The 27,275-nt window shown below is 46.3% G+C and overlaps 4 non-coding genes across 4 annotated transcripts; all 4 read left to right on the top strand.

Moving 5' to 3' along the window:
• The first annotated feature begins 379 nt into the window (after positions 1-379).
• TRNAA-AGC (transfer RNA alanine (anticodon AGC)) lies at positions 380-452 on the top strand. Its single transcript has one exon. It is a non-coding gene; the product is annotated as a tRNA-Ala (tRNA).
• Positions 453-6,771: 6,319 nt separating this feature from the next.
• TRNAA-AGC (transfer RNA alanine (anticodon AGC)) lies at positions 6,772-6,844 on the top strand. The gene has a single exon. It is a non-coding gene; the product is annotated as a tRNA-Ala (tRNA).
• Positions 6,845-12,270: 5,426 nt separating this feature from the next.
• TRNAA-AGC (transfer RNA alanine (anticodon AGC)) lies at positions 12,271-12,343 on the top strand. The gene has a single exon. It is a non-coding gene; the product is annotated as a tRNA-Ala (tRNA).
• An 8,538-nt stretch (positions 12,344-20,881) lies between these two features.
• Positions 20,882-20,954, top strand: TRNAM-CAU (transfer RNA methionine (anticodon CAU)). The gene has a single exon. It is a non-coding gene; the product is annotated as a tRNA-Met (tRNA).
• The last annotated feature ends 6,321 nt before the right edge of the window (positions 20,955-27,275 follow it).

Genomic DNA, 27,275 nt, shown 5'->3' with positions numbered 1-27,275 from the left:
CTACGCTGTCACGCACGCACAGATGCGCTGCCAAGTGATAGATGGCATCTGAAAACCTGAGAAAGAGAAATAGGGGTTTGCCATGTGCGATTAGACAATGTCAGGCAGGAGTGAAAAATTCACATAAAATATGGGGAAAATGAGTGAAAAATTCCTCCTCATAGGGTGTTGCTTTACACCCAAAGTCGGCAATTCTAGGACACTGTGGTTCTTGCACTGTACCGGCCTTACTGTTCACCCAGCGACCACTCATCTTCATGATCTCGTCCGCCAGGGTTGTTCAGTGAAAGGAGCCGACGGGGCGTGGTCTCGACATTCGGGGGCCAGTATCGGCCGAGGCCGGGCGTCCTCGCTCACCTGGATATATTACCTGACGCGCGGGGCTGTAGCTCAAGTGGTAGAGCGCTCGCTTAGCATGTGAGAGGTACGGGGATCGATACCCCGCAGCTCCATAGTTGCAATTTTGGATGGCATGTCACGACCATGATGGCATGCAGAAGCCGCCTACTTACAAGCGGGAATGATTCCGAACGTAAGTGCTTTCGTTATTAAGATAACAGCTTTATATTGAAATCAAAGGTGCATCAAAATTCAAACATCCTAAAGCGATTGTAATTAGGCCGATATGGAGTGAGCCTCTAAGCATTACCAGCGCTCACTTTACGCGTCATCGGGTCATCACGACGCACTCAGCTACTGAGCCTTCATGGTGCTGCCTGTTTCTCACCCAAGCAGAAGCAACGGGCACTTCGTTTTCATTTCAGATAAATATTTTCTTCTTGACAATTTTATGTTCCAGGCGCCTCGATTTTGTTGGTCATTTTGCTCCCTCCCTGTGTATTACTTACAGCACTCCTAGCCACTAACGTAGTGACATGTCTTGGCATCGCCGGTTAGCAGTTTGTTCGCTGTAGCGGTTTGAACAAACCGATGAAAACGACCAACAGTCTCAAAATTGCGTATCATATGTTCCATTTATGAACTGTGCTTTACATCCATTTACAGTTTGCAGCGTTCCTTGAAGCCATGAAAACCGTAAATAAAAACGCCAAATGCACCTGATCGAGCAGATAAAACAAAGCTAACGAACAAAAGCAGATTTAGAGATGAATTCTCCCGGTACTACACAGAAGACAGCGAGCGCAAAATCCCGGTTCCCACCGAGCTGAATTCCTGATACAGCTTTGTTGTGAAATCCATGTTTTGATGGGTAATTATCTGGCATTAGCAATGCGACTGAAAATCTGATCAAAGCTATTCAGACATAGCCTTGCCGTCGTTGTGCAGGACGTTGATGAGCGGGAGAGAGATTTAGTAGCTGGCAGTGTTTTCCGGACATCAGCACGTCTAGAGATGACATTTTAAGTGTTTATACTGCATTTTTGCAGGTAGGAGGTTGCCGGAAATCTTAAGCGTTGCTGACAAATGGATTTCTCTTGTTATCAATCTCAACAATTTTGGGTATCATTAATTGTGCATAAGCACCATCAGATGCATGATGTTAAGAAAACCTGGTGTTGGAAAGCTGCCGCATGGAAGGTCGACCAACAGCAAACGTTTCGACGGCGCTTGGTTTGGGGAACTCGGTTGAGGCTGCTGATACGCCTGCTTCGGCCTAATCCCCACACATGGACATGCAGTTTGGGTCGAAAATGTTCTGTGGTGTTAAAGGATATCCCAAGCATTGCTTCTGTTCCGTCCCTGAACCCGACCTTTGCATTCGTGTGGATTTGATATAATGCCTCTTTAGGAAAATTTAAGGCGTGCTCATTACAACTGTTGAGATATTTAGGTACAAAAAACATACAGGCAGCTCCAGTAAGTTTTCGTCCTTTTAGGTAAGGTGAGGCTGATGTTTCTGTTCAGCTACCGCTGTGGCTGAATTGAAATGACGACGCATTCTGCGACGAGGCACGTACAGGTTCAAAGCATGCGTGATTTGAGGAAAGAAACGATAGTACATGGGTACGTGGTCTTGACGTGAAACGAGGGCCAAAATAGAGGGAAACCGGGCTGCTTGGCTCACCTAAACATTCCAAATCTCATTGGAGCTGTGACTCAAGTAAAAGAGCGCTTGCTAAGCATGTGGGAGGCTTCGTTGGCCTCAATTCCGCCCGTTGTGGTCGTCAAGGGACGCGTACGCAATGACTCAGAATTCTGGGATATACAAGTTATACCTAGGTGTGTATGGGCTGTCATAAACCATAACGTAAATATGATTTAGAACGGCTGAAATGCGTCCAACACCGTCTACTGCTGCAGGTTAGCTCAACAGTTCCAAAAGATGCACCTGAGTAAAATGCTATGGTCTTTTTACCAGAAAGGTACTGTACGTAGCAACACGTTGTTCAATAGTCAATCTTGCTCTACATCGTTTGCATCTTGCAGTTGGGTGTCTTCCAACTCATGATAATGTCCTTGCCCGTCATGTGTGCGCAATACCCGCAATGTGCAGAGCACCACATCTTCCGCGCGGGTTTTCCGTTGCAAGATTCCCGGAGTCTTATATCTTCTCTCCTCAACATACACGCCGCGGGAGAGTGACGGTCAGGAGCCACTCGAGCAGCTGCTGAATCAGCATATCGTGTTTTGATATTCATAGTCTGCCATAAAAGCTGGCGATCGCTACGTTGTGCATGTCAAACAGTCCACGAAAGCTTTTCTTACGGCTAGCACTAAGACAAAAAATCCACAAATAACCCACCCGCTAATCCGCGCCCCGACACAGCCCCCGCGACGAGAATGGCCGGTTGGCGTCAGCTTTCGTGTGTTTCGACGCATTCTTTACGTCTGGCTGCCAGATGCTGCCAGGTTTTACTGTCGCCACGAACCCATTTTATGACGCCATCAAACATTGACGTAATGTAGCCTATTTTTATGAACTTTGAAATTTTGCTACATAGCGTCGTTTTTGAACCTTGAAAGCTTACCAATAGTTGCAAAGAAGCGTTTCCCATCATATCTGATGCCTAGCTAAATGTCTTAAAATGTGGAACATTCCCTCTAAGGCTGGTATGTTATGTTGATGGGCAGGACCATGACCTGGCAGCTGGCACCCTGCCAGTGTTTCGCATGCCTAAGCATACTAGCATACTTAGGCAGTATCTACCTTTAACGCTATGCAGACCATAAGCATGCTTAAGCATGTCTATGTAGTGTATGCCTTTACAGTGCATGCACTGCATTTCTGCACGGCATAGGTAGCATTGAATTATAAGCGTTGCCGAGAAAATGTTGACCTGTTCTTAGGAAGGTTAACAATTTGCTGGAACATGACGGGTACCTAACATTATCACATGCATAACAACGACAAAACCAGGTGCGGAAAACCTGGTGCAAGGAGTGTCGCTTAACAGCAAATAATAGTGCTTGGTTTGCGGAACTCCGCAGAAGCCGCTGATACGGCAGTTATTCCCCGATCCCCACAACGTATTGCGTGTCGTGCTGTTCGGAGATTACTGGTGTTGTAGAATTGCGCAGATATCCTAAGAACTACCACTGTCCCTTCCCTAAAACAGTCACTTGTTTTTGTGGGAATTTTGTTTTAACACGCGTCCAGTTGGCCGATTGAGCTCCTTTCGCTGAGGTGGTGGAGGGGTCGGTTTAACCCAATGAAATCTGAAAAATTAGAAAGCTAGGACGCCGAATTCACGGAATGGGTTGGCGTGTGTATGAATTCATCCGTGTTAAGACTTGAGGCTCCTGCGACATGCACTTTGAGTTCAATAAGGTTAAAAGAGGTCAAACTTCAGATTAGTGTCCAAAGTGACCCCAGACCTCCTTATGCAGCTGCCTTGAACCTAGATTTCTGTTCTAAGCAATAGTTCACTGATTTTCATTTAAGGCTCATGACTTTTTGCCTTTAGAAGGTCAACATGAAAAAGATCTATGAGATTTGTTTTATTTTGTCATTTGAATAAGCGTCAGGGAGTACGCTAAGCGATATGTTCCTAAAAGCAACATGTCGACCTGGGCTATTTCAGGTCAGTGGCTTATTCTTACCTGCAAGAGATCAATTCCACATGCCCGTGCGACTCCTGCCACGAATAAGTTAAAAATGAGCACACGAAAGTACCCCCAAAGAAACTCCTGAGGAAAAGACAGAATAGTTTTCAGCCTTACCCTGACCTTTATACCTGACCCTAGGTCAATTGAAATTGTTCCATTTTTAACTTCAATTGTTATTTTGCCCAAGAGACCATCTCAGAGATGTATAGCTTCGTCTAACACTTAGTTGTGTTGCATCAGATCGAACGATCTCCTATAAAAAGCCATCACTGAAAGCCACGGCCTGATTTTGACCTATCACAAGTCAGCGACCTTACACGGAATATCTAATGGCTTGCACCAAAAGATTTGTTATTCGAGCTCCTACAGCTATGCATAGTTAGGCACGGCTTCGCCTCGCCGTGTTCGGAAAGCAGTCTGGAAAACCTTCGGGGGAGGCCGGGTCAAAATAATTCCTTCCCCAATGCGTGTTGATGCTTAGTTGTGATAATTGCAAGCGTGCCAGTTTTAAATGTTGACATGCTTAGGGCACCGGCAGCCCCAACATATATTTTTCTGTTTAGCTAGTGTGAGCCTGATGTTTCTATTGAACTCTTGCGGGAGCTTTGTTGAAATGACGACTTATTCCGTGACGAGGACCAAACACGTCCAAAGCGTGCATGGTTTGGAAAAGGAACCATGCCGTATAGGGGCCGGGGGACGTGGTGCCGACGTGATACAAAGGCCAGGACGGTGAAAAAGGTCTACTGGACTCAACCCAGCGTTAAGCCGGGCCTGTAACTCAAGTAGTGGAGCGTGCGCTTCCCATATGAAAGGTGTGGGATCGAAACACCGCAGCTCCGCGGAAGTTTCTCAATGGCCATCTACAAAGGATTGAACATGGTCGTAAGGCCATGCTTGCGGTTAAAAGCATCTTGGGAGATGTGCTGCGTGCTTGAAAATATATGCAGCTACCTTCACACTTTAAGCGGAAACGTTTTCTCATTTCACGCCTGAATTTAGTAATAATTTAGCCTTCGGTGCTGTGGTGCACTTATTGTAATAATCATTTAGCGTCACCACTGTGAGTAGCTGGCTTCTGTTGCGCGATCATGCGCACGCAGTGCCTGAGAGTGCTTGGCTGTAGCACTGCGCTCCCGATCTCCGTGGAAAGCAACCTTTTTTAAAAAGGCAAGTAGGAATGTAACATGTTCAGGAATATGCAAGTACACATCCACCCAACAATCCTGAGAGATGCATCTATTCGAGTATAGTGAACTTCTCATCATGTACTCACCACATGTGATGTAAAAGTGGTCATCTATTACCTTACATCACGTCCTCAGTCTGTACTCTGATGGGTCTTTCCCAGGGCCCTATAATAACAGGTTGGGCGGCAGGATAACACCAGAATATAATAGATTTCAAATTGGCACCGGCACAGCGATCTCATATGCTGCTTTACTTTCCATTACTTTTGTAATTTTATCTGTAATGTAACAATGTAATGTAATAATAAGTAGTGTCTGTAATAATCTGCGCCCGGCCGTATGCGGTCAGCTGAATATGGGTGGGTCATGATAGGGCTGTAGCTCATGTGGCAGAGCGATCACTTAGCATGTGAGAGGTACGAAAACGGTACCTCGATGTTTCAACGGTCCAGCTCTAAAGGAGTCAGGTGTGAAGGCATTTCCCATGACAACCGTTTAATAGGCAGCATCGGGTGAGCTCTCGCGTTGGCGGAATGCCACCGATACGCTGACAGCAAGGTGTGCCGCTCCCGGCATGTGCCAGAGGAACGCTAAATAGGTTTGGGTTTGCACGTGTGGCTGGCCTCGACTCCACTGGTTAGTGTTCCCATATGACCCCTGCGTAATGAGTAAACATTCCCGGGTATGCAAACTATGTCTGTGTTTGCACGGTTTGTCATAACTCATAACGTGAGTATCACTAAGGACGGCTGAAACGAGCCAAAGTGGTCTACTGAAACAATTTTACTCAAGCATTCCAAGGGATCCCTATAAGTAGAATGTCGTGGCCTATTTCCTGGAAAGTCACAGTGCGCAACAACACCATGTTCATTAGGTGATCTTGCTCCACATCGTTTTCATCCCACAGTTGGGTATCTCCCATCGAATGGTAATGTCTGCGCCTTTCTTTTGTGTGCTAAGCCCGCATTGCACAGAGCACCACCTCTTCCACGCCGGTTCTCTGTTAGAAGATTCTCTAAAATTTAGAATACCTCTCCTCAGTAGACCCGTCGTGAGAGGGCGATGGCCACGAACCATACGAGCAGCTGCTGAATCGAACAGGAGGACGAGTTGCACCCTGCTGCGTTCTGAGTCAACGAAAGCGCCGAAGAGATAGCGTAGAATGACGTTATAAAAGCGTTCCCCTGTGCTGACAAATAGAAGCAAAGCGTCTCGGTGTTACATATTGCTATACATCAGGTGACCCCGTCACCTTACAGGCTGTCTGTACATGTCTGCGCATGATTATGATACTACGACAGCGTATATTGTCAATTTAGTTTTTTTCTATTCGGCCAGACTATTTGGACTATTTGCTAATTCAGATTGTGTGGACTTTTACACAACCATACTTTGTTTCATGTTTGCCGCACCAGATTGGTTTCGTGGTTCACCCAGCAACCACCACAAAAACTCATCCGTCAACCGTGGCTGTTAGGTGAAAGGAGCCGACGGGGCGTGGTCTCGACATTCGGGGGTCAGTATCGGCCGAGGCCGGGCGTCCTCGCTCAACTGGATGTCACGCCCGGTACACGGGGCTGTAGCTCAAGTGGTAGAGCGCTCGCTTAGCATGTGAGAGGTACGGGGATCGATACCCCGCAGCTCCAAAGTGCGGTTTTGGATGACACATCATGAGCATGAGAGCGTGCAGAAGCCGCCTACTTACAAGCGAGAACAATTCCAAACGTAAGCGCTCTTGTTATTCGGATTATGCCTTTATATTGACATAAAATGTGCATCAAAATTCTAACATCCTGGAGCGGTCGCCAACTGGTCGATATGGCTTAACCTCAAATAAAAACCAGCGCTACTTTATCATTTTACGCGTCATCGGGTTTACACGATCCACTCAGCTACTGAACCTATATGATGCTGTCTGTCTCTTACCCAAGCAAAAACAACGGACACTTCGTTTTCATTTCAGATGAAGATTTTCTTCTTGACAGTTAATGTTTCAGGTGCCTCGATTGCATTGGTCATTTTGTTCCATCCTGTGCATTACTCACAGCACTACTAGCCACTAACGTAGTGATATCATTTGACATCACCCAATCAGTCGTAGGTGTAGAGGTCAGAACAAACCAATGAGAACCCGAAAACAATCTCAAGATTGCGTATCATATTTTCCATTTGTCAAATATGTTTTACATCCACTTACAGTTCGCGGCATTCCTTGAAAATTACTGCAAACTGTAAATGCAAACTGCAAGACTGCAAACTGTAAATGAAAACGCCAGATGTAATGGATCAGGTAGATAAAACACAGCTAACAAACAAAAACAGCTTTAGAGTTGAGTTCTCCCGGCTCAACACAGCAGTCAGCGAGCGCACGACCGCGGCTTCCAGTGAGCTGAGCTCCTGATCCAGCTGCGTTGCGAACGCTGAATGTCTGATTGAAGCGTTCCAGACATCGCCTAGCCGTCATTGTGCAGGATGTTGATGAGCACGACAGAGATTTGGTAGCCGGTCAACCTGACAGTGCTTTCCGATCATAATCACGTCGAGATGACTTTTTCAGCGTTTACACTGCATTTATGCACGTAAGAGGTCGCTGAGACTCATAAGCGTCGCTGAAGAAACGTTTTAATCTTACAATCGATTTCAATAATTTGGGGGAGCATTATGGGTACATAAGCACAACCAGATGCATGATGGTAAGAAAGCCTGGTGTTGGAAGGCTGCCGCATGGAAGGTCGACCAACAGCAATTGTTTCGACGATGTTTGGTTTGAGGAACTCGGTTGAGGCTGCTGTTACGCCTGCTATGGCCTATTCTCCACACATGGGCATGCAATTTGGGTCGAAGATGTTATGTGGTGTTAAAGAATGTCCCAAGCAATGCTTCTGTTCCGTCCCTGAACCCGACGTTTGTATTCGTGTGGATTTTGTGTAATGTTTCTTTGGAATGATATGAGGCTTGCTAAATACAAACGTTGAGATGTATAGGTACATCTCAACATAGGTTATATAAATAGGTACAAAAAACTTGCCGCAGCTCAAGAAAGTTTTTTCTTTTCAGTTCATGTGAGGCCGATTTCTCTGTTCACCTCCTGCTGCGGCTGTATTAAAATGATAACCTATTCGCTGACAAGGACCGTGCAGGTTCAAAGCATGCGTCATTTGAGGAAAGGAACGATGGTACATGGGAGGGTGGCCTTGACGTGAGATGAAGGCCAGAACAGAGTGAAACCGGGCTGCTGGAATCACCCAAACATTCCAAATCTCATTAGGGGCTGCGGCTCAAGTGGCAGAGCGCTTGCTTAGCATGTCAGAGGTACGTGATTGACAACGCGCAGGTCCACAAGTGAGAGGTTTGTATGACAAGCTGTAATGGATTGGTTATGCATGCGGTTGACAGCATTCTGAGCGCTGCAAAGCATGCCTGCAGATGTGCAACTGTTCTCCCACTTTAAACAAACCGTTTTCCTAATTAAGGCCTTAATTTGCGTTTCAATTCATTTCTTCGGTGCTATGGTGCTTTTGTACTAATAATCATTGAACTCAATGGCTAACAGTGGCTCACTTCTCTTAAGCGGCCATGCGCACGTATCGTCTGTAAGCGTTTGGGGGTAGCAATGCATTGTCGTCTTCGTGGAATTACAGTCAACTTTATATAATTGTTACGGAGAAAAGAACACATTTAGGAGCATGACTACAAAAACATCTTCGCCCATCAATTCCGAGTAATGCGTCTATTAAGAACATCATAGCCTTTTCACCTGTAGTCACCATGCGCCATGTAAAAGTGGTCATCTATTAATTTTGCACTACGCCGTCTGTACTCTGACGGGTCTTTCTCAATGGATAACATCATCTTTACGTGCCACATACGTGCTCTACGTGGGAACAGAGGTACAACGCAGCGCCACCTTTCGTAGACTATTTTCCGTCACTAGCTGCCTATTCGCAGGCAGATTACTATGTGCCTGAGCTGCTAGTCGTTTATCCATCCCGCCTCATTACCACTCATCGAGTGCGTACCCAAGCACCACAAATTTCCGTCAGAAGCAGACGACGGAAGATGACGGCAGATAGCAGACAGCAACGCTACGGCACACGGGCATCACGTGACATTCAGCAGAAATGCGCTTTCGGAAGGCTGATACTCAGTTAGACTTTGTAAGCCCAGAGCATTTTTCTAAGAAGCGCCAGTCACGACCCGCAATCGGAACGTCGCCCACAAGGCTCATGCAAACCTACCGTTTCTTGCAGAGTTACGGCGCGTCACATGACCAAAGTTCCCCACATTGCCGTTCACTAATTGGTTGAGACATCATCGCGGACAATAGCGAAACAATTTGGAAATCTGGAAGGGGATATATCCATCATACGAGAGCGTAGGAGTCGGTGAACATGACGATATTGAGAAGAATGTTACCTGGCTGAAGGCATGCGTAACACAACGGTCTCTTAGAGGTGCCAGCTTTCAAAATAAAAGCTCCTTTTCGCCTCTCTGTGGCACATATTCCCCCATCCCGCCACCCCCGCGCTGAGTGCTGTTTCTCCTCTAACAGTCGAACGCTTCCCCAGCCTGTTGCCAGGCAGGAGCCACATAGGCTTGGGTATATATGCGATGTCGGCCTCGTTTCCATTGGTTAGCGTTGTTCATATTCACGTAATGGCTAAACATTATGGGGCATGCACCTTATTCCTCTGTTTGCCTGGGCTGGTGTCAATCATGCAGGGGAAAAGGCTAAAGACAGCTGAAACGCGTCAAGAGCCGCCAACTAGGTCAGCTTTACCCAATACGTTCAAGAGATGCATCTGAGTAAAACGTCTGGACTTTTCGACGCATAGTCACGGTACGTGACAAGACCTCGATCATTAGTATTGCGCTACACCGTTTTCGCTGTGGTGTTGGGTTCCTCCCACTGGATGGTAATGGCCGTGCCTGTCCTTAGCGCTCCACCCGCAGTGCACAGAGCACCATCTCTTCTGCGCGGGATTTACTTTCCTAAATGCCATAAGGTTTACACTATCTCTCCTCAGCAGACCACGGCGGGAGAGTGATGGCCACAAGCCATACGACCAGCTACTTCATCAACCAGGAGAACGAGTCGCCTCTTGGTGCACTCTGACCTGATGAAAGCGCCGAAGGGACAGCGAATAGTACTGCTATAAAAGCAGAGTCTCGGTATTGCATGTTTCTATACCCCACACGAACGCATCGCTATGCAGCGCATGTGTGCGTGCGTGTATCTGCGTATGATAATGATGGAACGACAGCGTAGGTTGTGTTTTTCGTCCCTGCTGTATTCGGGCTATTCGCGAATTCAGATTGCGTTGACTTTCACAAAAGTCTATCTGTTTCGTTTTATGGTTCCTGCACTAGACTGACTTCACAATTCATGAAGCCACCACTTATCTTATGATCTCATTCGTTATAGCCACTCAGTGAAAGGAGCCCACGTGGCGTGGTCTCGACATTCGGGGGTCAGTACTGGCCGAGGCCGGGTGCTCCAGCTCACCTGGACGTCTCACGCTGTACACGGCGCTGTAGCTCAAGTGGTAGAGCGCTCGCTTAGCACGTGAGACGTACGGGGAGCGATACCCCGTAGCTCCAAAATCTGGATTTTGGATGACATGTCAAGAGCATGAGGGCGTGCGTTTGCCGTTTACTTACAAACAGAAAGGATTCCGAACATGTACATCCTCGTTATGCGGATCACAGCTTTACATTGACATAAAAGGGTGGGACACAATTCAAACATCCTGTAGCGCTCCAACTTGAGTTGATATGGAGTTGGTTTCCAATCATAACCGGAGTTGCTTTGCCATAACCAGGGCTACTTTAGTGACTTACCACTTAGTCCTGGCCATGGATTAAAGATCAAAGGGTAGAGCGCTCGCTTAGCACGTAATGGTTTGGGTGATCGATACCACGCAGCTCCAAAGACCGCGCTTAGTGATGAGCCAGGTATGAAGGCATTTCTTACCACGGCCGTTTAAAAAGGGAGCATCAGGTTAGCTCTTGCGTAAGTGGAATACCACCATTACGCTCACAGCAATGTGCGACAAACGCAGTACATACCAGAGCGACGCCAAATAGAATTACGTTTGTATGTACAGTTGGTCTCGATTCCACAGGTCAGCGAAGCCATAGGACGCCAAAGCAATAGCTCACAATTCTCGGGTATGCAGGTTATACCTATGTTTGCATGGGCTGTCATAAATCATAACGTGAATGTGACTGAGAACAGCTGAAATGTGCCCAACGCTTTCTACTGGTTCAGCTTAACACAGCCTTTCCAAAAGATGCGTCTGAGTAAAATGTCATTGTCCTTTTAGCAGAAAGCCACAGCACGTAGCAGCACTATGTTCGAAAGCCAACCTTGCTCCACTTCGTTTCCATCGTGCAGTTGGGTGTCTTCCAACGGAAAGAAATGTTCGTGCCTGCCCTTTGTGTGATCTCCCCGCAATGCACAGAGCACCAGATCTGCGCGGGATTTTCGTTATAAGATTGCCTGAGGTTTAAAATATCCCTCCTCATTAGACCCGCCGTTGGAGGGTGATGGCCACAAGCCATACGAGGAGCTACTGAATCGGTCAGGAGGACGAGTCGCCTTTCGCCGCGTTCTGAGTCAACAAAAACGCCGAAGGGATAGAGTAGAGTGCAGTAGCAAGAGGGGTTCCATGTGGTCGCAAACAGAACAAGAGGGTCTCGGCACTGCACGTTACTACACACCCCACGAATCTGTCGCCTTAAAAGCCCTCTCTGTGTGCTTGTGTGGGTGCTTGTGTGTATCTGTGAATGGTAAAAAAATGCGACCACGAATGCTGTCGTTTTTTTCGTATTCGAGCAGCCTATGTGGGCTGTTTGCTAATTCAGACTGCGTTAACGTGTTTACAACTACATTTCATTTCCCGGTTGCTGCACCAGTTTGGCTTCGCTGGTCACCCAGCGACCACCGCACAAACTCATCTGTCACGGCTATTCAGTGAAAGGAGTCGACGGGGCGTGGTCTCGACATTCGGGGGTCAGTATCGGCCGAGGCCGGGCGCCCTCGCTCACATGGATGTACCAATTCACACACGGGGCTGTAGCTCAAGTGGTAGAGCGCTCGCTTAGCATGTGAGAGGTACGGGGATCGATACCCCGCAGCTCCAGAATGCCAATTTTGGATGACGTGTCAAGAGCACAAGGGCGTGCGGAAGCCGCCTAGTTACGAGCGGGAACGATTGCGAACGTAAGCGCTTTCGCCTTTCGGAGTACAGCTTTATATTAACGTCAAGGGTGCACCAAAACGCAAACACCCTAGAGCAATCGTAATTAGGTCGATATGCGTGAGCTTCAAATCATAACCATTATAAATCATACTTCGTCAGTTTATGCGTCATTGGGTACTCACGGCGCATTCAGCTACAGAGTCTGTATGGTGCTGCCTGTCTCTCTTTCAAGCAGAAACAACGAGCACTTCGTTTTCAGTTCAGATGAAGATTTTCTTCTCGACAATTTTATGTTTCATGCGCCTCCATTATATTTGTCGTTTTGCTCCCTCACTGTGCATTACTTACAGCACTCCTAGCCACTAACGTAGGGACATCACTTGAAATCGCCCGGCTAGCAGTTCGTTAGCTGTAGAGGTCTGAACAAACTAATGATAACATTCAGCGGCCTCAAGGCTGCGTATCATATATTTCGTTCGCCAAATGTGTTTTACATTCATGTGCAGTTTGCAGCGTTCCTTGTAACGCTGCAAACTGTAACTGAAAACACCAAATGCAACGGACCAGGCAGATAAAGCAAAGCTGACAAACAAAAACAGTTTTAGAGATGATTTCTCCCGGCACAACACAGCAGGCAGCGAGCGCAAGATCGCGGTTTGCGCCGAGCTGAACTCCTGATCCAGTTTTGTTGTGAAGTCCATGTTTGCATGGGTAATTATGTGGCATCAGAAATGCGACTGAAAATCTGATCGAAGCCCGCCAGACATCGCCTTGCCGTCGTTGTGCAGGATGTTGACGAGCAGGACATAGAACTGATGGCTGGCAACCTGAGAGTGTTTTCCGACTATGCACATCTAGGGATGACCCTGTAAAAGTTAACACTGCAGTTATGCACGTGAGAGATTCCAGAGGCTCACAAGCGCTGCTAACAAAAATGGTTCCTCTTACCACCAGTTTCAACAATTGTCTGGAGCATTTAAGGAAATAAGCGTCATCAGATGCACGATGTTAAGGAGACCTGGTGTTGGAAAGCTGCCGCATGGAATGTCGATCAACAGTAAATGTTTCGACGATGTTTGGTTTGAGGAACTCGGTTGACGCTGCTGCTACGCCTGCTATGGCCTTATCTCCCCACATGTATATGCAGTTTGGATCGAAGACGTTCTGTGGTGTTAAAGAATGTCCCAAGGTTTGCTACTGCTCCGTCCCTAAACCCGACGTTTGTATTTGTATATACCTTTTAATACTTCTTTCAGATAATTTGAGGCAGGCTAATTTCAAATGTTGAGATGTTTAGTTACAAAAGAAAACATGGAACTAAAAGAAGTTTTTGTCCTTTTTACTTAATGTGAGGCCGATATTTTTGTTCAGCTTCCGCTGTGGCTGCATTGAAATGACATTTTCCGCGACGAGGCCCGTACAGGTTCAAAGCATGTGTGATTTTAGTAAAGGGACCTAACCTAATAACCAGTGTTTTTAATAACCAGTTTTAATTTTCTATAATTCCGTTAGGTTAGGTTAGGTTAAGTTAGGTTAGGTTAGGTTAGGTTAGGTTAGGTTAGGTTAGGTTAGGTTCGGTTAGTAGAGCGCTTGCTTAGTATGTGAGAGGTACGGGATCGACAACGCGGAGGTCCAGAAGTGGGAGACTTTTGATGACAAACTGAAATCTATTGGTTATGCATGCGGTTGAAAGCATTCGGGGCGTTGCAAAACATGCTCGAAAATGTCTTCATGTCTTCGCACTATAAACAAAACCGTTTTCTCAATTAATGCGTGAAGTTGCGTTTTTGTTCATTTTTCAGTGTTATGGCGCTTTTATGCTAATAATCATTGAACGCCATGCCTAACAGTGGCTGACTTCTGTATAGCGGTCACGCACACGTATCGTCTGGAAGTGTTTGGCAGTGCTTGTATTGTCTCCTCCGTGGAATTATAATCAAATTTCTATAATCAATTTCCTTTAAAGCATGGAATAATAATCAATTTTCAAAATACTGAGAAAAGAACACATTCAGGGGCATGACTACAAGCACACCTGACCTAACAATTCTACATGATGCGTCTTTTCATAGGAACGTAACCTTGACACCCTCTGTCACCATAACTTGTGTAAAAGTGTTCATCTATTAGCCTTGCACCACGTCACCTGTGCTCCGATGGATCCTTTTCAGTGAATATAAAAAATTTTGCGCGCCACATGTGTGCTCTAAATGCGATCAACAGAGCGCCCCCTCCCGTAGACACGTCACGTACAGTAGAAGTGCGCTTTCGGAAGATAAATACTCAGTTAGGCTTTGTAAGCCCACAACATTATTCTTAGATGTCCCAGTCACGACCCACACTATTGACATAGAAGCCTACCGTTTCTAGGAGAGTTAGATTGCGTCTGCCGACAAAAGTTCCCCGCAATGCCGTTCCCCGATTGGTGGAGACATCATCGCGCACAATAGTGTAACAAGTTGGAAATCGGGAACTCGAGATATGCATCACACGAGAGCATAACAATTGGTGAACATGGCGATCTTGAAAACAATGCTGCCTGGCTGAAGGCATGAATGAAATAAGGGTTCCCTAGAGGTGTTAGCATTCAAAAGAAAAGCTCCATTTCACCTCTCCGTGGCACATATTCTCCCCCTCTCACCACCCCCGCGCTGAGTGCAGTTTCCTCCGCTAACAGTCGAACGTTTCCCCAGCCTGTTACCAGCCAGACGCCACATAGGCTTGCGTTTATATGCGACGTCGGCCTTGCTTCCATTGGCTAGCGTTGTTCATATTTACGTAATGGCTAAACATTATGGACATGCACCTTATTCCTCTGTTTGCCTGGGCTGGCGTAAATCGAGCAGTGGAGATGGCTGAAGGCAGCTGAAACGCGTCAAGCGCGGTCAACTATGTCAGCTTTACCCAACACTTGCAAGAGATGCATCTGAGTAAAACGTCTGGACTTTTCGACACATAGTCACAGTACGTGACAAGACCTCGATCATTACTATTGCGTTACACCGTTTTCACGGTGGTGTTGGGTCCCCCCATCGGATGGTGATGTCCGCTCTTGTCCTTTGTGTGCTCCGCCCAAAATGCACAGAGCACCATCTCTTCTGTGCGAGATTTCCGTTACAAGATTCCCTGAGGTTTAGACTATCTCTCCTCAGCAGACACGCGGCGGGAACGTGATGGCTACAGGCCAAACGAGCAGCTACTTAATTGATCAGGAGAACGTGTTGCCGCTTGCTGCGTTTTGAACCAACGAAAAAGCTGAAGGGTAAGGTAAGAGTGCCGTCATAAAAGCGGTCACCCATACTGACAAACAGAAGCGAAGCGTCTCGGAATTGCATGTTACTATACCCCACGCGACCCCGTTACTTTGCAGTACATCTGTGTGTGCGTGTTTCTGTGTATGATGGAACGACAGGGTAGGTTGTGTATTTCGTCCTGTTGTATTCGGACTATTCGCGAATTCAGATTGCGTTGACTTTCACAAAATTCGACACGTTTCGTTTTATGGTTTCTGCACTAAACTGCCTTCGCAGTTCACCCAGCTACCACTTATCTTCATGATCTCATCCGTCAGGGCTATTCAGTGGAAGGAGTCGACGGGGCGTGGTCTCGACATTCGGGAGTCAGTATCGGCCGAGGCCGGGCGCCCTCGCTCACCTGGATGTCTCACTTGGCACGAGGGGATGTAGCTCAAGTGGTAGAGCGCTCGCTTAGCATGTGAGAGGTACGGGGATCGATACCCCGCAGCTCCAAAATCCCGATTTTGAATAACGTCACGAACATGAGGGCATGCGAAAGCCACCTAGCTACAATCTCGAACGATTCCACACGTGTGCGTCCTCGTCATGAGCATGAGGGTGTGCAGAAGCCGCCTAGTAACAAGCGGGAACGGTTCCGCACGTGAGCACTCTCGTTATCCGGATCACAGCTTTACACTGACATCAAAATGTGGGATACAATTCAAACATCCTAAAGCGCTAGAAATTGTGTCGATATGGACTTGGCCTCCATTTGCAACCAGTATTGATTCGCTATAACCAGGGTTGTTTTAGTACACTTACTACCTCGTCCTGGCTATGGACTTTAGATCAAGTGGTAGAGCGCTTGCTGAGCATGTGAGAAGTACAGAGATCGCTATGCTGCAGCTCCAGAGACCGCGTTTTAATGATGAGTCAGGTATGAAGGTGTTACACATGACGCCCATTTAAAAGTGAGAGCCAGATAAGTTTTTGGGCGAGGGGAATGCCTCCCATTATGCTGACAGCAATGTCCGACAAACCCAGTACATACCAGAGCGACGCCGAGTAGGCTTGCGTTTGTATGTACAGCTCGCCGCGATCCCGTTGGTTAGTGTCGTCATATGACGCCTACGCAATGACTTAAAATTCTGGGGTATTCAAGTTGAGGCTAATTGCATGAGCTCTTATAAATCATAACGTGAATATGATTGAGAACGCCTGAAACGCACCCAAGGCCGTCTACCCATGCAGCTTAACTCAGCAGTTCCAAAATAAACGTCTAAGTAAAATCCCATGGCCTTTTTACCACAAAGTCACAGTACGTAGCAACACCTTGTTCAATAGTCAATTTTGCTTTACGTCGTTTTCATCTTGCAATTGGGTGCCTCTCAACGGAAGGCAATGTTCTTGCCTGTCCTTTGCGTGATACCCCCGCAATACACAGAGCACCACCTGTTCTGCGCGTGTTTTTCGTTACTAGATTCCCGAAGGCTTAAAATATTATTCGATTTTTGCATTAGGTTGATATTATTCCGTTAGTTTGCACCAGCAATGCAAACCATTAGCTACGTTCTTCTAGTCAGTCAGCTTCTCACGACATGAACACAACCAGCAGCAGCCCACAGCTTTGCACTGCACCAAACGCACTACCGCGCGCCGGGCAACCGAGCTCATCTGTCTCAAATGGTACGACGCTTTAAAACGCTGCGTGGCATGCTGATCACGTTCGCCTCAAGGTACTGTGGCCAGCCGCGATTCTTACGACTAGTATTAAACCTAGTTATTTGGTATCTTATGCTGCTTAGTATGTGAACTGAATCTTGGGTGAAAAAAATTGTAAAGGGCACTGATCTGAGGGGCACTGGAAAAACACTGCGTCACCACTGATCCGTGACGTCAACACTTATTTAGTATAGTTTGTAGTATGTTTCTGTCACCTTCTAAAGACTATACCGATTAAAGGTGTTATCTTTGGCAGCATCCTATCACTCAACTTGCTCATACAACGAAACGTCAACGTTTCGACATGTGCTCTACACATTGTCACGCTGTAAGCGTTAGCAAGTAACGACCAATGCTAAGATTTGAGTTCCATTTAGCTGAGATGGTCTGTTGTAATATAGTCTGGTCTGTTGAAATTGGTTTCAATTTTCGCAATTTTGTCACTAATGGGTTTGCAAAAGTGGCAGTTTTTGTCACCGAACATATACGGTAAATCAGAATCTTTTTCACCCCTGATCAACAGAGCGCCACCTCTTATAGACGGTGTTCTGTCACTTGATGCCCATTCGCAGCTAGATAGTCATGTGTTTTAGCAACACGGCAAACAGCCTATGCGCAACACGCTAAACATCACCACTACGGCACACGGACGTGGCGTCACGGACGGTAGAAGTGTTTTCGGGAGATTAATATTCAGGTAGGCTTTGTAAGCCCATAACATTATTCCGACATCTGCCAATCCCGACTCGCCACCACCCCTAAAGCAAACCGGCGACACACGTCTTCTAGACGGTGAACCGACCATAACACCGTCACCCCCAACGCCACCACTGATCCCACTGGCCGCGCCCTGGCGTTGGCGTCAGGCTCGACCCCAACAGCGGGTCATCGTCTGGCGGCCGTTCTGTCGGGTGCAGGGTCAGTCAGATCGTGCGGGAGGAGAGAAGGCGCCGGGTCCCTGGCACCGCCGACGAGCGGCCCGCCAACAGCAGCGTCTCCCGTCCTGGCATCCCAGCGGTAAAACAGGGGGGCAATGGTGTTTCTCCCACTGGGAGAGGCTTACCGACTGCCGGTGCGGGGTCGGAGGCCACCAGGCGCGTTCAGTGCCGATCATGACCGCATGACGGCTAACTGATGCAGGCGGAAAACCCCCAAACGTGCTAAAGACATGATGGTCTGGTGGAGACCTTGCCTGGAGGGAACCGTGGCTTGGTGCCCATAAAAACCTGCCGTTCCTAGCAGAGTTACGTCACATCTCGTCACAAAAACTCTCGGCAATGCCGTTCCCTAATTGGAAAACAACAAGAAAACGTAGCTGTTCGGAAACCCGACAGCGGAAAAATTAGTCTCATGAGAGCATGCCACTTCGTGGAGATAGTGACATTCAGAAGATTGCATTACTTAGTGCATTGATAAGACAACGGTTTCCTCGACGCACCGGTACAGGAAAGAAAAACTCCTTTCCACGTGTTTCCTGCACAAATCCTTTTATCGTCATCCTCTCGTCTTACATATTGGCTAAACGCTATCGGATATGCACGTTATTCTCAGGTTTGCCTGGGCTGGTATAAATCATGACGTGGAGATACCTAAGAACGGCCGCAACGTGTGAAAAGGCCTTTGTCTAGTGCAGCTTTTCCCAAAAGCTCCAAGCGATGCGTCTTAGTAAAATGTCTTAGCCTTTTTGCCGGAAGGCCACGGTACGTAAAAACCCTTGTTCAATGGTTAATATTGCTCTGCATCATTTCCATCCTGCAGCGGGGTAGCTGCCTTGGGATGATATGTCCTTGGCTCTCCTTTGTGCGCAACACCCGCGATTCGCAGAGCACCACCTCTTCTGCGCGGGTTTTCCGTAGCTAAATACCCAGAGCTTTAGACTATCTCCCCTCAGCAGACCCGCCGTGGGAGGGTGATGGCCACTCGAGCAGCTACCGAATATATCAGGAGGACGAGTTGCCTCTTGCTGCGTTGAGAGCCGACAAAATCGCCAAAAGGGATGGGGTAGAGTGCCGTTATGAAAGCGTTTCCCCGTGCTGGCGAACAAAAGCCAACCCCGTCCCGGTACTGCATGTTGCTGTATCCCAAGCGACCCCGCCACTTTGCAGCCCATCTGTGTGTATGTCTGGTGTGTGTGTGTGTGTGTGTATGTGTGTGTGTGTGTGTGTGTGTGTGTGTGTGTGTGTGTGTGTGTGTGTGTGTGTGTGTGTGTGTGTGTGTGGTGTGTGTGTGTGTGTGTGTGGTGTGTTGTGTGGTGTGTGTGGTGTGTGTGTGTGTGGTGTGTGGTGTGTTATCTGCGCATGATAATGATAGAACGACAGCGTAGGTTGTGTATGTCGTCCATGTTGTGTTTGGGCCGTCTATTTGGACTATTCTTGGAATTCCGATTGCTTTGACTTTCATAAAAATATTTCGTTTTATGGTTCCTGCACTGAACTGGGTTCACGGTTCACCAAGCAACCACTCTTTATGATGTCCTCCGTCAGGGCTATTAAGTGAAAGGAGCCGACGGGGCGTGGTCTCGACATTCGGGGGTCAGTATCGGTCGAGGCCGAGGCCGGGCGTCCTCGCCCACCTGGATGTCTCACATGACACGCGGGCACGGGCTCCCGTCCGACCGGCAATTCTGAAGATGCCACGACCAATCAGCGCGCGTCTGCGCGCGTCTACCGTCTTCCGCGCCTGGAATACTCCCACCCGCTCGGCATTACCTTGAGATGGTAGTCCAACTTTAGAAGCGCCGCCGGTAGATCTGTGACGTCACAACAACTGGCGCAGTGGCAGTCGGGAGGAAGGCGGGGATGCTGCGCACGGGCTGCATCGTGCGCGCGGGGGATTGCGGCTGTGCTATCCGGCCCTAATCGTTTATGACTTTCATGGCGGCAAGCGTTTGCGGCGCCAGCTGTCACTGTGCGGTTTTAATCTACATTGAGTATTGCAATCAGCACGTAGGAGGGCGACTGGGTCCTTAAAGCCATTACAAGATCGGTGTCACAACTCTGAGGTTGGTTAATGCCGCCATAAAAAGGCCTGTATTTGACATTTACAAATTACGAGAGAAACGTCCTGAAAAGTGAAGTATAGGCCTAAGCGCCTTGTGTTTAAAAGAAGTATCCATGCTGAAACTGGTTTTGTGAAAAGGTCTCGGACTTTGACCACCAATTCAACTTTGACGTGGTTTGGGCCGACCGTCACGACCAAAAGGTTTAAAAATTAAAATGAATGATTTCATATATAGTCTCTAGCTCTCTTAGTTTGTGATATCTTACGAAGGGGTGAACTTGATTCTCTCCTCTCCCACATACAAACACATACACGCGCACTCGTCGTGTTAAGCTGAACACGCGGGTGCGTGCTTGAGCATAAGCTGTCAGTCTACGAAACTTTGGGGAGACCTTGAACCCTTACACCGCCATCCCCCCCCCCTTACAATAAGAACGTGATCACCTCTTCATTGAGTAGGTTTGCGGCGTTCGTTTAATTACCCCTTCGTTCGTTTGGTTACCCCCTTCGCCCCCTACACGCCTCGGTAGCGCAGTAGGCAGCGCGTCAGTCTCATAATCTGAAGGCCGTGAGTTCGATCCTCACCCGGGGCACGTTTTAAGGCACCTACGGATCATGGCGGTTTTCGAACCATATCATTTAGCAAGCATGTGTCCTTCCTCTGCCCATCCCCTAAGTAACACAGGCGTCCGCTTTCGCCGGCGCGTTGCTCAGGAGGTAGAGGGGCTTAATTAAGCCTTCAGGACAGGACTGGCAACAGCATTGAGAAGCTTCAGGACGGATGTTTCACTTCAAAACCCCATATACGTGAAGAACTTTAACTAAAACCCTTTAACTAAAACCCTGGAGTCGTTGACAGCATCCATCACCTTACGACTTAATTGCATTTGTCGCAGCTTCTCCTCCAAGAATTTCCCAGGATGTGTCATGACTGTGTGCACGTGACCATTGTGTGCACGAACCCTACGAACCCTCCGTTCCAGCCGGTTGCAGGCAAGGCCTGAGTCGGACACGACAGTATGTTGATATTCGGGTCGGGAACTTCTCGGCAGAAAAGCTGCCATATCGCTGGCATTTCTTCGCTGTGGTCGAAACACTGAATTGCAAGAGTATCGGTTCAGTTCACCGGCCAAAAATGGAAAATCCTTCCAGTCCCCGTTGTCGGCAACACAAAACTATCGGAAGTTACGGGATTAAGCTCCGAACTGAAAACCCATCTGTTTCCTTCGCTAAACCCCTGCAAAGAAAGGAAGACTATTTCGGAGAATGTTTCAAGGCCACCTTGGCATTCACGTCATAATAACGTCAGTTAAATCCTGCCATTCCACAAACCGTACGGCAATCAGACGAATAAGTATATAATAGCCGAGCCATTCATATATGGCGTTTGTTGGCATGACTTCCAGGCATAACGACCGTCAATTAGCCCACAGCCCATGCTGTGGAAGGTACCATGACGTAATCAAACAATCACGTATCGAGGAGCATGTTAACTTAGCGGAGAAAATGTGTTGTCTACACAAGTATTTTCCGCTTAACTATACGAATACCTGCGAGTGAGCTTATTGCATGATAGCTGATGCCTGTTTCAATGTTTTCAGATATATACAAATATCTTTCAATTCCACATATCTACAAATATATTTCAATTGTACATATCTACAAACATTTTTCAATTCTACATGTCTACATAGATTTCAATACCTCTTTATATATATATATATATGTATATATATATATATATATATATATATATATATATATATATATATATATATATATATATATATATATATATATATATATATATATATATATACATCAATATCCTCATTCCCTTTAACGCCGATATTAAAGGAAATGTTTCACCTTTGAAGATATTAAGGAAAGCATCAGCTATGATGGGAAGAACTTACTTGTAACTGGTGGTAGGCTTTCAAGGTTCGAAAAACCACCGTAAGTACCAAAAATTTCAAAGTTTGTAAAAATGCTCCCTATTGCGTCATTGCTTGATGGCGTCATGGAATCGTTTTGTGACGACGGCATTGCCTGACAGCATCTGGCAGCCAGACCTAAAGAATACCTCGAAACGCACGAAAGCTAACACCAGCCGGCCATTCTCGTCACAGGTGCTGTGGCGGATGGCGGTTTAGAGAATGGCTTGTTTGTAAATTTTTGTGTTACTACTGGTCGTAGGAAAGGCTTTGGTGGGCTGATTGACATGCACAACGTAGCAATCGCCAGCTTTTATGGCAGGCCATTAATACCAGAGCTGCTGCTGGTTATCTGCTGCAAAAACTGTCCTATAGTGTCATGAATTTCTTGCCGAAGCCTGCCAACGACTGTTGAGGACGTCAATACTGTGTTGACTCGGCCTATCCTTGCCTGCAGTGCTGTGGTCCTGGCATTGATATCTTGTGATATGCACAGTAGTTACTTTGTTCATTATTTGTAATTGGAAATGTAGTGACATTAAAAAATAACAATAAATCTGTAACATTGCCATGAACTGATTGCCAAAACATCGTTATCGCTATGGTAAAGATGGTAAGGTTGAGCCACCAGGAATGTTTCCTTGCTAAAGATTATTCATACCATCACTACTTCACCCTGATAGAACTATTATGGAGCAACAGCATTATCGCTGGTGATAGCTCTTTGGGAGTGGTAAACCAGTTGTTACCAGTCATTCATTAATAATACGCTGTTATCTCATAGGCTTGACAAAGAGTAGTCAACCGATGTGGTACATCGTGTAATGGCACAGGTCAAAAGTGTCATTGTGACACTACCTCAGTGCTCTGCTGTGGCATCACACAATGAACAATGGTACGGCTCTTGTACTGCAATCTCTGCCGCTTTCAAAGTAAATTCCAACACGACCAGATGAGTCAAGCGTGCATTATTGTATTAACTCCGCATGTGACATATGACTGACCAAATACACATGATATACTAAACCAATCACTTTCAGTAAAGCGCACAACCAAAAAGTGGCATCATTTGCTCAGCCTGCCTTGGGAATCCACAAAATGTAGGTAAAAAAGACCCAGACATGTCTTCTGATTCCACAGCCATGCAAGACGCCGCAGCCATCAGGCTGCTTAACTCTAAAGCATGGTTCATACAAGTAATAACACATGCGTGACGAGAAAATATTACATGCAGCGAGACATTACACTGCAAACCTGCGGACTTCCTCAAGGCTGGAGAAGCAGTGCACGTATAGACAAATGCGTGTAGTAATGGTTGGATGGCCGAAATTCAAGTAGGTGACGAAGCTGCCAGCGCACACATGGGTCATGGTACAAATGTTGTTAAGTGCTACCCAAGAAACTAGCAGCAATAGTTTTCTACCTTTCTCAGCACCCAGCATCTTACACAAGTTGCAGTGATTATAACATCGATGATTCACAAGCCATGCTCGTCTGCCTACAAAATTTGTTAAGAGAGTAGTATGCGCGTTCATGATAATACATCACTGAATTCCCAGAATTCTTAAGTTGAAAGCCAATTTTGCAAAGCCAAAACTTAAATTTGTTATGGAGTGTGTTATATATTTAGTATAACATATACCTACCATTACTGTAATATTGCTTTAATTGCATAATGCTTTGCTAACCCAAAAGCCCGTGCAAGGTTCTTGGCTCCGATACACAAGCCGACAACCGAGCTGTTCGGAAATACGTCAAAAGCAGGGAAAAAAACGCTAGCAGGATAAAAAAGGCAAATTTGCCGTCGCGTCTCCGTTTTTACAACATTCGGGAGAGTGTTGTTCTTTTTTCGGTGCTGTACTTTTTTGCAGACAGTGGTGTTCTCTTTTTATGACATTAACCTATGGCCCAAAAGTAAGGAGAAATGCCCCGACGAGTGCCGCACAACCCGAAAGTGCTCACGCTTGCGTTCGCGACACGATTGGGATTTCGCATTCAGCAGTCGAAATCCTTCTAACAGCCTTCCTCATCACCTTCCGAGGATTGCATTGCCGCCTGGAGCGAAATGCATCCAAAACCGTTGCAGCATTCCTTTTAAAGTGATAAACCACAAAAGACAGATAGATGTGAACTGCAATGCTCTATGAACGTCCTTTATATTAAAATCAAACGTATTCATTTCGGGAGTTTCACTTTCCAGCCATGCCAAGTCCCCATGGCTAGAACGTACGCATCAATGCACGAGTGACCAGCGCAGCGGGCCACTAAAGGCCGATTAGCACGTCGGTTCGGGCCAAACCTAAGATGTCGCATGCTCGGAAAAGGTGAGAACATGTTGAATGGTTGGGATTTTGTGGAATCGTTGTGATCACCTCAAGATAAATTCTATACGCCGGAGGTCGAGAGGCGTAATGCGTGCATCTATCTCAAATACGGAAATTGGAGAAGTCGGCAGTGGTCATTGCGCGAGCCGCAAAAACATATTTTCAATGGCAGCTAATGATTTCATATTATTTTAACTACCTCCTGCTTACACCACGGAGCCAAATTCAATGACGGAAAAAACAAATATTTATATAATAGCAATGAGTGGTGATCAGCGCCGAATATTGACCCTGAAATGTATCTGAACAAATTTAAACGTTTCATGCACTTGGTGCGGACGTGTTTAACGTCATTGTACACTGCTAATCCCGGGTTGAGAACGATGCCAAGGAATTAAATGATGAAACATATGACAAACATATGAAACATATGAAACATGAAGCACATCAAACATACTGTGCACATCACAAGATATCAATGTCAGGACCGCAGCACTGCAGGTAAGGATAGGGCGAGTCAACACAGTATTGACGTCCTCAACAGTCGTTGGCAGGCTTCGGCAAGAGATTCATGACACTATAGGACAGTTTTTACAGCATATAGCCTGCAGCAGCTCTGGTATTAATGACCTGCCATAAAAGCTGACGATTGCTACGTTGTGTATGTCAATCAGCCCACCAAAGCCTTTCCTACGACCAGTAGTAATACAACAATTTACAAACAAGCCATTCTCTAAACCGCCATCCGCCACAGCACCTGTGACGAGAATGGCCGGCTGGTGTTAGCTTTCGTGCGTTTCGAGGTATTCTTTAGATCTGGCTGCCAGATGCTGTCAGGCGATGCCGTCGTCACAAAACGATTCCATGACGCCATCAAGCAATGACGTAATAGGGAGCATTTTTACAAACTTTGAAATTTTTGGTACTTACGGTGGTTTTTCGAACCTTGAAAGCCTACCACCAGTGACAAGTAAGTTCTTCCTATCATAGCTGATGCTTTCCTTAATATCTTCAAACGTGAAACATTTCCTTTAATATCGGCGTTAAAGGGAGTGCGGATATTGATATACATATATATATATCTATATCTATATCTATATCTATATATCTATATATAGATATCTATATATATATATAGATATAGATAGATAGATAGATAGATAGATAGATAGATAGATAGATAGAGACGAGAGAGAGAGAGAGAGAGGAGAGGAGAGGGAAGGGGGGGGGAGAATGACGAGAGGAGGGGGAGCGGAGGGTGGAGAGAGAGAGAGGGAGAGGAGAGAGAGAGAGAGGAGAGGGAGAGAGAGAGAAGAGAGAGGAGAGAGAGAGAGAGAGAGGAGAGAGAGAGAGAGAGAGGAGAGAGAGAGAGAGAGAGAGAGAGAGAGAGAGAGAGGAGAGAGAGAGGAGAGAGAGAGAGGAGAGAGAGAATATATATATATATATTATCTATTTCTATCTATATCTATCTATCTTATCTATATCTATTTATATTATCTATATCTATATTATATCTATGTCTATATCTATATCTATTATCTATATATATATCTCTCTCCTCTCTCTCTCTCTCTCTCTCTCTCTCTCTCTCTCTCTCTCCTCTCTCTCTCTCTCTCTCTCTCTCTCTCTCTCTCTCTCTCTCTCTCTCTCTCTCTCTCTCTCTCTCTCTCTTCTCTCTCTCTCTCTCTCTCTCTCTCTTCTCTCTCTCTCTCTCTCTCTCTCTCTCTCTCTCTCTCTCTCTCTCTCTCTCTATCTATAGCTATCTATATACATCTAACATATATATATATATATATATATATATATATATATATATGTATATATATATGTATATATATATGTATATGTATATTTGGAGACATTGAAATCTATGTAGACATGTAGCATTGAAATATATTTGTAGATACGTAGAATTGAAATATATTTGTAGATATGTAGAATTGAAATATACTTGTAGATATGTGGAATTAAAAGATGTCTGTGTATATCTGAGAACATTGAAACAGGCATCAGCTATCATGCAATAAGCTCACTCGCAGGTATTCGTATAGTTAAGCGGAAAAGACTTCTGTAGACAACACATTTTCTCTGCTAAGTTAGTATGCTCCTCGATACGTGATTGTTTGATTACGTCATTGTACCTTCCGCAACATGGGCTGTGGGCTAATTGACGGTCGTTATGCCTGGAATTCGTGCCCACAAACCATATATGAATGGCTCGGCATTATATTCTTCTTGGTCTTGATTACCGTACGGTTTGTGGAATGGCAGGATTCGACTGACGTTATTATGACGTGAATGCCAAGGTGGCCTTGAAACATTCTCCGAAATAGTCCTCCTTTCCTTGCAGGGGTGTAGCGAAGGAAACAGATGGGTTTTCAGTTCGGAGCTTAATCCCGTAACTTCCGATAATTTTGTATGCCGACTCAGGGGACTGGAATGATTTTTCATTTTTGGCCGGTGAACTGAACCGATACTTTTGCAATTCAGTGTTTCGACCACAGCAACGAATTGCCAGCGATATGGCAGCTTTTCTGCCGAGAAGTTCCCGACCGAATAGCAACATACCGTCGTGTCCGACTCAGGCCTTGCCTGCAACGGCGGGACGGAAGGGTTCATAGGGTTCGTGCACACAATGGAGTCATGACACGTCCTG

This window comes from Pollicipes pollicipes, unplaced genomic scaffold (genome assembly GCF_011947565.3).
Source record: "Pollicipes pollicipes isolate AB1234 unplaced genomic scaffold, Ppol_2.1 Scaffold_7231;HRSCAF=8579_pilon_pilon_pilon, whole genome shotgun sequence".
In the NCBI taxonomy this organism is placed as follows: Eukaryota; Metazoa; Arthropoda; class Thecostraca; order Pollicipedomorpha; family Pollicipedidae; genus Pollicipes; species Pollicipes pollicipes.
Note: the sequence above shows the minus strand (reverse complement) of the source record. Positions and strands in the feature narration are given on the sequence as shown.